Below are 10,799 nucleotides of genomic sequence, written 5' to 3' on the forward strand. Positions count from 1 at the left end.
ACCCCGACGAGGGGAGTAGCGCTAAATTCGACATGGCTATGTCGAGTTAGCCTATGTGTGGACGGAAATCGACCTTAGTAGCTCCGGGAGCTATCCCACAGTGCACCACTGTGTTGACGCTCTGGACAGCAGTCCGAGCTCAGATGTTCTGATCAGCCATACAGGAAAAGCCCCGGGAAAATTTGAATTCCTTTTCCTGTCTGGCCAGTTTGAATCTCAATTCCTGGTTGGACATCGGGGCGAGCTCAGCAGCACTGGCAGCGATGCAGAGCTCTCCAGCAGAGGAGTCCATGCAATCTCAGAGTAGAAAGAGGGCCCCAGCATGGACTGACCGGGAAGTCTTGGATCTGATCGCTGTGTGGGGCGATGAGTCTGTGCTTTCGGAGCTGCGCTCCAAAAAACGGAATGCAAAGACCTACGAGAAGGTCTCCAAAGCCATGGCACTCAGAGGATACAGCCGGGATACAACGCAGTGCCGCGTGAAAATCAAGGACCTGAGACAAGGCTACCAAAAAATCAAAGCGGCAAACGGACGCTCCGGAGCCCAGCCCCAGACATGCCACTTCTACGAGGCACTGCATGCCATTCTCGGTGGGTCTGCCACCACTGCCCCACCAGTGACCGTGGACTCTGAGGATGGGATAGTGTCGACGGGCAGTTTCTCGGCGATGTTCGCGGATGGGGAAGATGAGGAAGGGTTTGTGGAGGACGAGGCAGGCAACAGCGCTTACAATACTGCTTTCCCCGACAGCCAGGATCTCTTCATCAGCCTCACAGAGATCCCCTACCAACCCTCCCCGGCCGTTAACCCGGACTCTGAATCAGGGGAAGGATCAGTCGGTAAGTGCTATAAACATGTAAACATTTATTTTTTAAAAAACAGGAATAAAACTATATGAAAAGAAGGTCAATACATATAGGGATCGAACAGAAATCCTCTTGGGACAGTTCCACGAAGCTCTCGTAGAGGTACTCGAAAAGCCTCCGCAGGATGTTCCTGGGGAGAGGTGCCTTATTGGGTGCTCTGTGGAAGCACACTCTTCCGCGCCAGGCCATCCTGAGGTACAGTGGGAGCATTGCCTCGACCAGCATGGCAGCATAGGGCCCTGGTCTGTGCAGGGATTCACGCAGCATGCGCTCTCTGTCTCTCCTAGTGACCCGCCTCAGGGTGATCTCGCTCGGCGACTGCTGCATCTAATTAGGGGAATTACTGTAATGTTACTATTGTGAATGCTTGACTTTTCCTTTGCATAACAATGACCGTCGTTTAACAGCCACGTGGTGGAGGCTGCAGAGGAAAAGCATACAGGGATCTTTCCCGGGGACAGCCGCGAGGGGCTGGAACAGGGTCAGACTTTATGCTTTCCAGATTGCCTGCAGCAGGAGGGCACTGCTATCCATTAACTGTTAAGCAGCCTAAAGTTTACGGCTTACCAGGCCTGGCTGCTACACGGATTCTGCTGTCCTGCCCCGCTTGTCCGATCTCCAGTGCAAGACCCCAGGCAATGAAAGCGAATGCTGAAAATTCGAACTTGTCCTGAGAGCACATGAGATAGGTGCCCTGTATGGTCTTGTTCACAGAAACTGAGTAGACTGTGTTCAGTGTTCGCAAACATGTATCTTTGCAAGGAAATCACTTCCTTTTTCCCATCACACAGCTGCGGCTCTTTCCCGAACTGCCCCGGCATCCCCCTCACAGAGGCTGGCGCACATTAGGCGGCGAAAGAAAAAGACTCAGGACGAGATGTTCGCTGAACTGATGGCCTGCTCCAGAGCCAAGGCGGCCCAGCAGAGCCAGTGGAGGGAGACCTTCTCTCAGCTGCAGCGCTCACACAGCGAATGGGAGGACAGGTAGCGGCAGGAAGACCAGCAGGCGACTCAAACGCTGCTTGGACTAATGAGGGAGCAAACGGACACGCTCCGGCGCCTTGTGGGTGTTCTGCAGGACCGCAGGCAGGAGCAGAGAGCCCCCCTGAACTGTATCTGCAACCGCCCTCCCCCGCCACAAAGTCCTGTCCCCCCCTCACCCAAAATCACAAGAAGGAGGGGCGCTAGGGGCCGTGAAAACTGTCACTCCACCCCAGCAGAGCGCTCATGTACCAAACAGCTCTCATTCCCTAAAGTATGAGAATTGCTTCCCTTCCTGGCTCACCCAATTCAAAATCCCAGTTTCATCCCCCAACTGTGTAGTTGAGTATTAAAAATAGTTTGCTGTTCATTACTGTTTCCGTCATGTTTCTTTGCAGAAGACTTTGTGTGAAGGGGAGATAGGGGTTTGTTAATTGCATAGGACAGCCACCATTACCAGGGTACAGACATGGGGGCAGGATCAACAGCAGGTCACACACAGAGTGCAGTCACTAGGCACCCGGGTCACTCTGGGAGGTGTCTGCTGCCCCAGGTCAGTCTGGGAGGTGTATGCTGCCCCAGGGTCCGAGTGCCTGGCATCCACAAATGGCAAGGCAGGCTGCCCTTACCATGCCCTTCCACCCTAGCCATGAACCTCTCCGATGCCCTGAGCCCCAGCCAGAGCCATCATCCCCCTACACCTACTCACCCTTCCCACACACCCCTCACCCCTTCCTGCAAACCCACCCCTTCCTGCACACCCTCCGCTAACCGTCCTCCCCCCAGAGACCGCTGTAGGAGCAGGAGCCTGTCAGTCCTCGAGTGTAGAAGCGGTCTGTACATCACTGCACACCGTACCCACCACAGTCTGCGTCCCTGTTTGAACCCTTTAACGCGAATTCGTTAGTAAAGAAAAAACTTTGTTAATTAAAAATGTTCCAATAACTTTATTTTTAAACGTCTGTTGGAAGGGGGGAAACCTGGTGAACGGGGTATGTAACCGCTGAAAAAAGTCAATAGTAACTGAAACAGGGGCAGGTTCAGCTTCTCTGTAAAGAGACTGGACAGTCACAGGTTACCCTGCTCTCTGAGGAACCTAGCTTTCAAAGCCTCCCGGATGCACAGCGCTTCCCACTGGGCTCTTCTAATGGCACGGGTGTCTGGCTGAGCGTAATCAGCAGCCAGGCGATTTGCCTCAACCTCCCATCCCGCCATAAAGGTCTCCCCCTTGCTCTCACAGAGATTGTGGAGCACACAGCAAGCTGCAATAACAATGGGGATATTGGTTTCGCTGAGATCCGAGCGAGTCAGTAAGCTCCTCCATCTCCCCTTGAGACGTCCGAAAGCACACTCCACCACCATTCTGCACTTGCTCAGCCGGTAGTTGAAGAGCTCCTTGTCACTGTCCAGGGCGCCTGTATAGGGCTTCATGAGCCAGGGCATTAGCGGGTAGGCTGGGTCCCCGAGGATCACTGTAGGCATCTCCACATCCCCAACAGTTATTTTGTAGTCCGGGAAGAAACTACCTTCCTGCAGGCGTCTAAACAGACAAGAGTTCCTGAAAACACGCGCGTCATGAACCTTGCCCGGCCACCCGACGTAGATGTTGGTAAAACGTCCCCTATGGTCCACCAGTGCTTGCAGCACCATTGAAAAGTAGCCCTTTCGGTTAATATACTGGCTGGCCTGGTGGGCCGGTCCCAGGATAGGGATGTGAGTGCCATCTATAGCCCCACCGCAGTTTGGGAATCCCATCGCGGCGAAGCCATCTATGACGACCTGGACGTTTCCCAGGGTCACTACCTTTGAGAGCAGTAGGTCAACGATTGCGTGGGCTACTTGCATCACAGCAAACCCCACGGTAGATTTGCCCACACCAAAGTGGTTCGCTACTGACCGGTAGCTGTCTGGCGTGGCAAGTTTCCAGAGGGCTATGGCCACTCGCTTCTGCACAGTCAGAGCTGCTCGCATCCGGGTGTCCTGGCGCTTCAGGGCAGAGGCCAGCAAGTCACACAGTTCAAGGAAAGTGCCCTTACGCATCCTGAAGTTTCGCAGCCACTGTGATTCATCCCAGACCTGCAACACTATGCGGTCCCACCAGTCCGTGCTTGTTTCCCGGGCCCAGAATCGCCGTCCCATAGCATGAACGTGACCCATTGCCACCATGATCTCCGTGGCGCGGGATCCTGTGCTTTCTGAGAGGTCTGTGCCACTCTGACACTTCATGTCCTCACCGCGCTGCTGGAGCCTCCTCGCCCGATTTCTCAGCAGCTGACTGTGGAAGAGGTGGACGATAAGGTGCGAGGAGTTGACAACGGCCATAAGTGCAGTGATGATCGCAGCGGGATCCATGCTCGCAGTGCTGTGGCGTCCGCGCTGTCACTGACCAGAAAAGTGCAGTAACAGATTTCCCGCCGGCGCTTTCAGGGAGAGAGGGCGGGAGTGACGGTTGAATGACGACAGTTACCCAAAACCACCCTCGACACATTTTTCCCCCAGCAGGCATTGGGGGCTCTACCCAGCATTCCAATGGGAAGCGGGGACTGCGGGAACTGTGGGATAGCTGCCCAGAATGCACCGCTTCCAATGTCGACGCTTGCCCCGTTAGTGTGGACTCACGAAGTCGAATTAGTGTCCTTAGTGTGGATACACAAATTCGAATTCATAAGGTCGAATCCACAAATTCGACCTAAGTTAAATCGAACTACTCTTGTAGTGTAGACATACCCCTAGATCGGCTACTATTCAGTATTTTCATTAATGACTTGGATAGTGGAGTGGAGAGTGTGCTTATAAAATCTGCAGATGACACCAACCTGGGAGGGTTTGCAAGCACTTTGGTGGACAGGATTAGAATTAAAAAATGACCTTGACATATTGGAGAATTGGTCTGAAATAAAAAAGGTGAAATTCAATAAAGAAAATGCAAAATACTACACTTAGGAAGGGGGGGGGGAAAATCAAATGCACAACTACAAAATGGGGAATAACTGGCTAGGCAGTAATACTGCTGAATAAGACTTATAGTGGATCACAAATAGAATATGAGCCAACAGTATAATTAACTTGCAAAAACAGCTAATATCATTCTGGGGTATAAAAACAGGCGCGGTGTGTGAAAGGCCTAGGAGGTAATTGTCCTGCTTTACTCGGCACTTGTGAGGCGTCAGCTGGAGTTCTGTGTCCAGTTTTGGGTGCCACATTTTAGAAAAGCTGTGGATAAATTGGAGAGTGTGCATAGAAGAGCAACAAAAATGATCAACTGTTTAGAAAGCCTGGCCTATGAGAAAAGACTAAAATAACTGGACATGCTCAGTCACAAGAAAATAAACTGTGGGGGAATGGGGGAGGGGGAGGAATCTGATAATCTTCAAATATGTTAAGGGCTGTGATCAATTGTTTTCTATGTCCACTGAAGGCAGAACAAGTAGCAACGGGCTTAATCTATAGCAAGGGAAGTTTAGAAAGTTTTTCCTAAGATCTAAATTATAAGAGTAGTTAAGTATTGTAACTGACTTCCAAGGAAGGTTGTGGAATCCCGGTCATTGGAAGTTTTTAAGAACAGGTTAGACAAGCACCTGTCAGGATGATCTAGGTTTACTTGATCTTGCCTCAGCACAGGGACTGGACTACATGACTTAGAGGTCTCTTCCAGCCCTACATTTCTCTGGATGACAGACTCGCTGGATCCATATGCAAGGGCCATCCCAAACTGCCTTCCAGGGGTTTCTGAAACCATCACTGAGGCCTGGCCAGCCCCCTACAAACACATGCCATGGGTGTCCTGGTGTCTTACTTGGAGAATCTGGGTCACCTTGCCTTGCAGTTCTGAGTCCAGAGGAACTACAATGGGCTATTTTATTAGTTCAACAAGGCTGCTGTAGATTTCATGCTAGCTTTTAAACTTGCCTTAATCAAAGGATTGCACTGCTTGGGCCTGTTCTCTGTGTGTGTCTGTTTTGTGCTTTCCCTGACAAGTAATTTGCTGTGGCCCTGAAGTGATCACCACTGTTTAGAGGGGGTCTTGATTTTGTTGTTTTTTTAAAAAGATCCACTGATTTTAGTTGAAGAGTGACTGTACCATACCACCCCTCTGGAACAGGGCACAAGTGACCGAACTGGTAAAGCAACAGCATAGAGCAAACCTCCTACTAAAAAGTGAGTGGGAATGTTTGTGCCAGATTAGAGATCGGGGACAGAGGCCAGAACACTGTGTGAACAGTAAGAAAGAGCCAGCTGCCTGAAGAACATAAACACAGGAACAGAAGCAAGGTGTTCTCATCTCTCTCCTGCCTTTTTTGGGTTGATTTCAAGGCACTTTTAGTCTCTTCCTAATGCTGATGGATATGGATACTTTTTAAAAAAAAATTCTCATTTGTACTTCAGGGACATCCCCCTGCTGTTGAGAGTCACAGCTAGACAGCCCTGCATGCTTCTATTTTGGTTTAAAAAAAGGACAGAAATGTTGTTTAAAGCATTAATCCAGGGGGGTCTTAGGCTGCATTAAATTCAGTCAGTGCAGTGTGGTATTACACACAGCTCTTTGGCTGACGCTGATAAGATTGGCATCTGGTGAATGCAGTCAGTACAATTGCTTCCCCGGGCCCTTGTACAGCACATGCCTTGATGCAGGCAGTAGTCTCATGGCTGGGAGCCCGTGTTTATTTCTGACACACACTTGGCACATGCTTTCCTTGGAGGTGGAACGTGGTGAGCTGCAGATGTTTGAACTGCATGTCCTGGACCATACTGCATCACATCCCACTGAGAGCCAATATGACTCAAGTGCCTCCTCAGCCAGGGCTGCTAATGAGGGAACGTGGGGATGAGGTAGGCCCAGTTGAGGTGCTGACAAATGGGTCAGCAATGGCATCAGAGTCTGCTTTGCTGAACCAAGCCAAAGGCTCAGGGTAAATACGTAAGAGGGGCTTTATTCAAAACTGCAACGTTGCCTCTAGCCCCTGCTATCTCCCTGCTGCAGGCTCAGCCTCACGGCTTCTTCCCTCTCAGGGTAAGAGCTGCTGATGCAGATGCTGAGGTAAACTCCCACCAATGGGGAGGAGGGATTCATTTCCAGGGTTGCAAAGAATACCCATGTCACCATGGGAACAGACAGCGCTGTGATGCAACAGCCCCAATTGCCTCTGTCACTAGGCAATTAAACAGAGAATATCCCCATTTGGGTGGGGGAGCGGGTCTATTCCTGCCCGAGGCATCTCTTGGCCCATTTCATGCTGCCACAAAGGCAATCAGGGATGATGCTCAAGCCAGACCAGCCCCTTGGCTTTGGAATGTGCCTACCCCCATTACCTGGTAAAGGCTCAGATCTATTGGCCTTCAGGGTATGTTGCCAACCCCTCTGTGTGGGCAGGTGCTTTGAAGCGGCCGAGCTGTAGCATGTAGGTTTTTGGGGTGGCTGTAGTGGCATGCCATCTGTGTATGCAATGCATTTTGTAGAACAAAGTGGCATCCTCCACACAGCATGATCTCACGTGCACCATATGTGACATCATGCCATGTGGAGCAAGCCATTTTGGATGCAAGTTTAGCACTGCACGCCTGACTAAAACTATCACGGCAGGCCACTGGGTGTCCATGAGTGAGGGATGTTTTGAGGTTGGCTGCTGATGCTTTTGTCTTTTTGCATTGGCTGGCTCGAGTGCCTTGTCAAGGTGCCTGGGGCCCAGCAGCAGTGCTGTTTAGGCTTAAGTAAAAATGGATAAATACAGATACGTCACAGGACCACTGCCAGTTTATACCAGATGAGGATCTGGCCCAAGAGTTCTGTTGCCTGCTCTAGGCCCAGCCCAGAACAAGAGAAGAAAGACAGAGTTGATCTAAAATTGGAGGAAACATTCCCCCAGCAGCGCTCAGCGCCCCCTCCCCAGCAGCCCTGGAACAACAGACAGAACCAAAACCAGTGGTAACCAACCCCAGAGAGTGAGCCAGGAGCTGGGATAATTCACTCCCTGCCCCTCACTGCCACAGGACCTGCCTGGCTTCACGTGGCATTGCCCCTACCCCTCCCACCCACATATCAACCCCAATCTCTCTGCTGTCCTTCCCCCCTCCCAGCCAATTTCTCCTGTTTGTCTTCCCAGCACAAAGGGGTCCGAGTGCATTGCCAGATAGGACTCGGGAGTGAGAGGAGCAGAGCTTTTGAGGGTGCATTAGGGCCAGTGCAGGTGGGTAGGTACTGGCTTCAGGAGCTTTGGAGATCGAACAATGCTGCAAACATCAACACGGCAGGAAATAAACAGCACAACAGCAGGAGACAGGGATTAACATTGTGCCAACAGGAGCTCATTAGGGAGCTAAGAGCATCATGACTGGCTGCAGGGGGCTTCTGCATACATTGTTTGCAAAGAGGGAGACTGGCTATCAACAGGCGGCTGCTTGCACAGATCTTGAGCTTGTTAACTCTGTAGCCAGGGACGAGAGGGCTGGGAAGATACAGACAGGAGTCTGAGATGTGATCCTCCCCAGTGCCTGCTTCAATTGCTGCTGTCGGATTTTCACGTGCCCTGCTTTCCCTTACAAAGCGAAATGGCGGCTCCTTTAATCCACAAGGCTTAAACAGGACTGGCATAATGCCAGCTAGAGAGACCCAAACCAACTGCCCACATTCAGACATCCCCAGGCTAGGAGGAAGTCTGGGATCAGACCATGGCTTCTGGAGGGGAGGGGGGGGCAAGTGGGGCCCCCATGAAAATATAGTATTCTATAGTATTGCAACTTTTTTAATGGAAGGGGCCCCCAAAATTGCTTTGCCCCAGGCCCCCTGAATTCTCTGGGCAGCCCTGGGCCAGACTCAAACTGTGCCACAGCCCCCATCATTACAATGGGTCAGCTCAGCACCTCAGCCCGGCCTGCGCATTGGCTGCACTCAGATCCAGCTCTGGTTACAAATGCCGGCCTCAGAGGAGAGCCCAAGCCAGTACACTACTGATAGCAATTTCAAGTTTCTGTCAGGCCTACGGGCTGCCGGGTGAGGAGGACTCTGGGTCTGCTGTGCCACAAAGGGATGATTACGACAGAGCAGTGGAACTCTGGCCCATGGGGCGTCTGGGGCTCAGACTTTGTAGTCCTAACAAGGATGATCTGGTACAATGAAGCATTCAGATGATGGTTGTGGGGAAAAAAAAAATCCAGGTGGCCAAGAACCTACCTACTAAGGTAACCAGATGTCCTGATTTTCTAGGGAGAGTCCTGATTTTTGGGTCTTTTTTTAAATATAGGCTCCTATTACCCTCTACCCCCGTCCTGATTTTTCACACTTGCTGTCTGGTCACCCTACTACCTACCTCCCTCAATGGCAGCCCCGCTCCTTAGACACTAGCCAGAGTAGCGAGAACGCAGCCAGATAGCAGTCAAGTGAGAGATGCTGGCAGCCAGACCTGCACATATTTGTAGGACTGACTTGCCCATTACCAGATCTGCTCATTAATCTGCCCAGCAAACGTCTGGTGTCCTGTCTCCAAGAACGACCAACTGCTTCAGAGCCAGGCAAACCTCTCCTCAGTGCACCTGCTGGCCCCCCCTTCCACACACAGGCAGGCGATCAGCTATGCTGAGCAAGTCCAGCTCCCCAGACAGGGCTCCCCAACTGGAAGCAGGAGACAAAAGGGAGCTGCACCGTGTGTGTGTGTTGCACATCAAGATTCAGCCCCCTCCCCTGCATTCCCACGCTCCCTGCGCTGCTCCCATTACTGATGGGCTTTGGCAGCAAAAGGGAGAGCAGGCTGCCATTGTGAACAGCAGGGCTGGTGAGCTGCAGGGGCAGGCAGTACCGCCGCTGAGCCTGTGGCACAGCACAGAGTCCCTCCGGAGAGCTGCCCTAGAGACAGGCATGGAGCCTCTCTCAGAAAGGAGTCAAAATCATGCCTTCCCTCATACACACAGCCACAGCCTCCCCCGACACCTCTTCAGAGTATACACAGTCACTGCTCACACAAGCACCACCCCGTCCAGTGTCCACACACCCTGCATTGTCTCATGCTCAGAGCACAGACTTAGGAGTTAGGCAGTGTTGCTGGAAGTACTGATAAGACAAGATTTTAGTGTGATTGGCCAGTGCACCATTGCAGAATGACGTACAAGTACAAGTGTGCTGTGGAAAGTAGAAGTATAAGCGCAAGTACTTTCAACTCCCGTATTCCTGCAGTTGTCTGGTCAATATATGGACAGCTACCTAGAGAATAAAAGCAGATCAGAATCATTGATCTGTAGGGCTGGAAGGGACCTCGAGAAGTCATCAAGGCTAACCCCCTGAGCTGTGACTGGGCCAAGTTAACCTAGACCAGGGGTTCTCAAACTGGGGGTCAGGGCCCCTCAAGGTTATTACATGGGGGTCACGAGCTGTCAGCCTCCACCCCAAACCCTGCTTTGCCTCCAGCATTTATAATTATGTTAAATATATTTAAAAGTATTTAATTTATTGGGGGGGGGTCACACTCAGAGGCTTGCTACATGAAAGGGGTCACCAGTACAAACGTTTGAGAACCACGGACCTAGACCATCCCTGACAGGTGTTTGTCCAACTAGTTTTTAAAAGCTTCCAATGATGGGGACTCCCTGACCTCCCTTGGAAATCTATTCCAGAGCTTAACTACCCTTGTTGTTAGAAAGTTTTTCCTAATATCTAACCTAAATCTCCCTTGCTGCAGATTAAGCCCATTCATTCTTGTCCTACCTTCAGTGGACATGGAGAACAGTTAATCACCATCCTCTTTATAACAGCCCATAACATATTTCAAGTCTGTTGGCAGATTCCCCACTTCCCGCCAGTCCTCTTTTTTGAAGAACAAACAGACCAGTTTTTTAACCTTTCCTTATAGGTCAAGTTTTCTAAACCATTTATCATTTTTGTTAGTGCACTCATTAAGTCCAAGTGTACCCAAATACTTGGGAACACTGGACCTGGGATCTGATTCTCAGTTTCACCATCTCCA

This window comes from Mauremys reevesii, linkage group 4 (assembly GCF_016161935.1).
Source record: "Mauremys reevesii isolate NIE-2019 linkage group 4, ASM1616193v1, whole genome shotgun sequence".
Classification (NCBI taxonomy): Eukaryota; Metazoa; Chordata; order Testudines; family Geoemydidae; genus Mauremys; species Mauremys reevesii.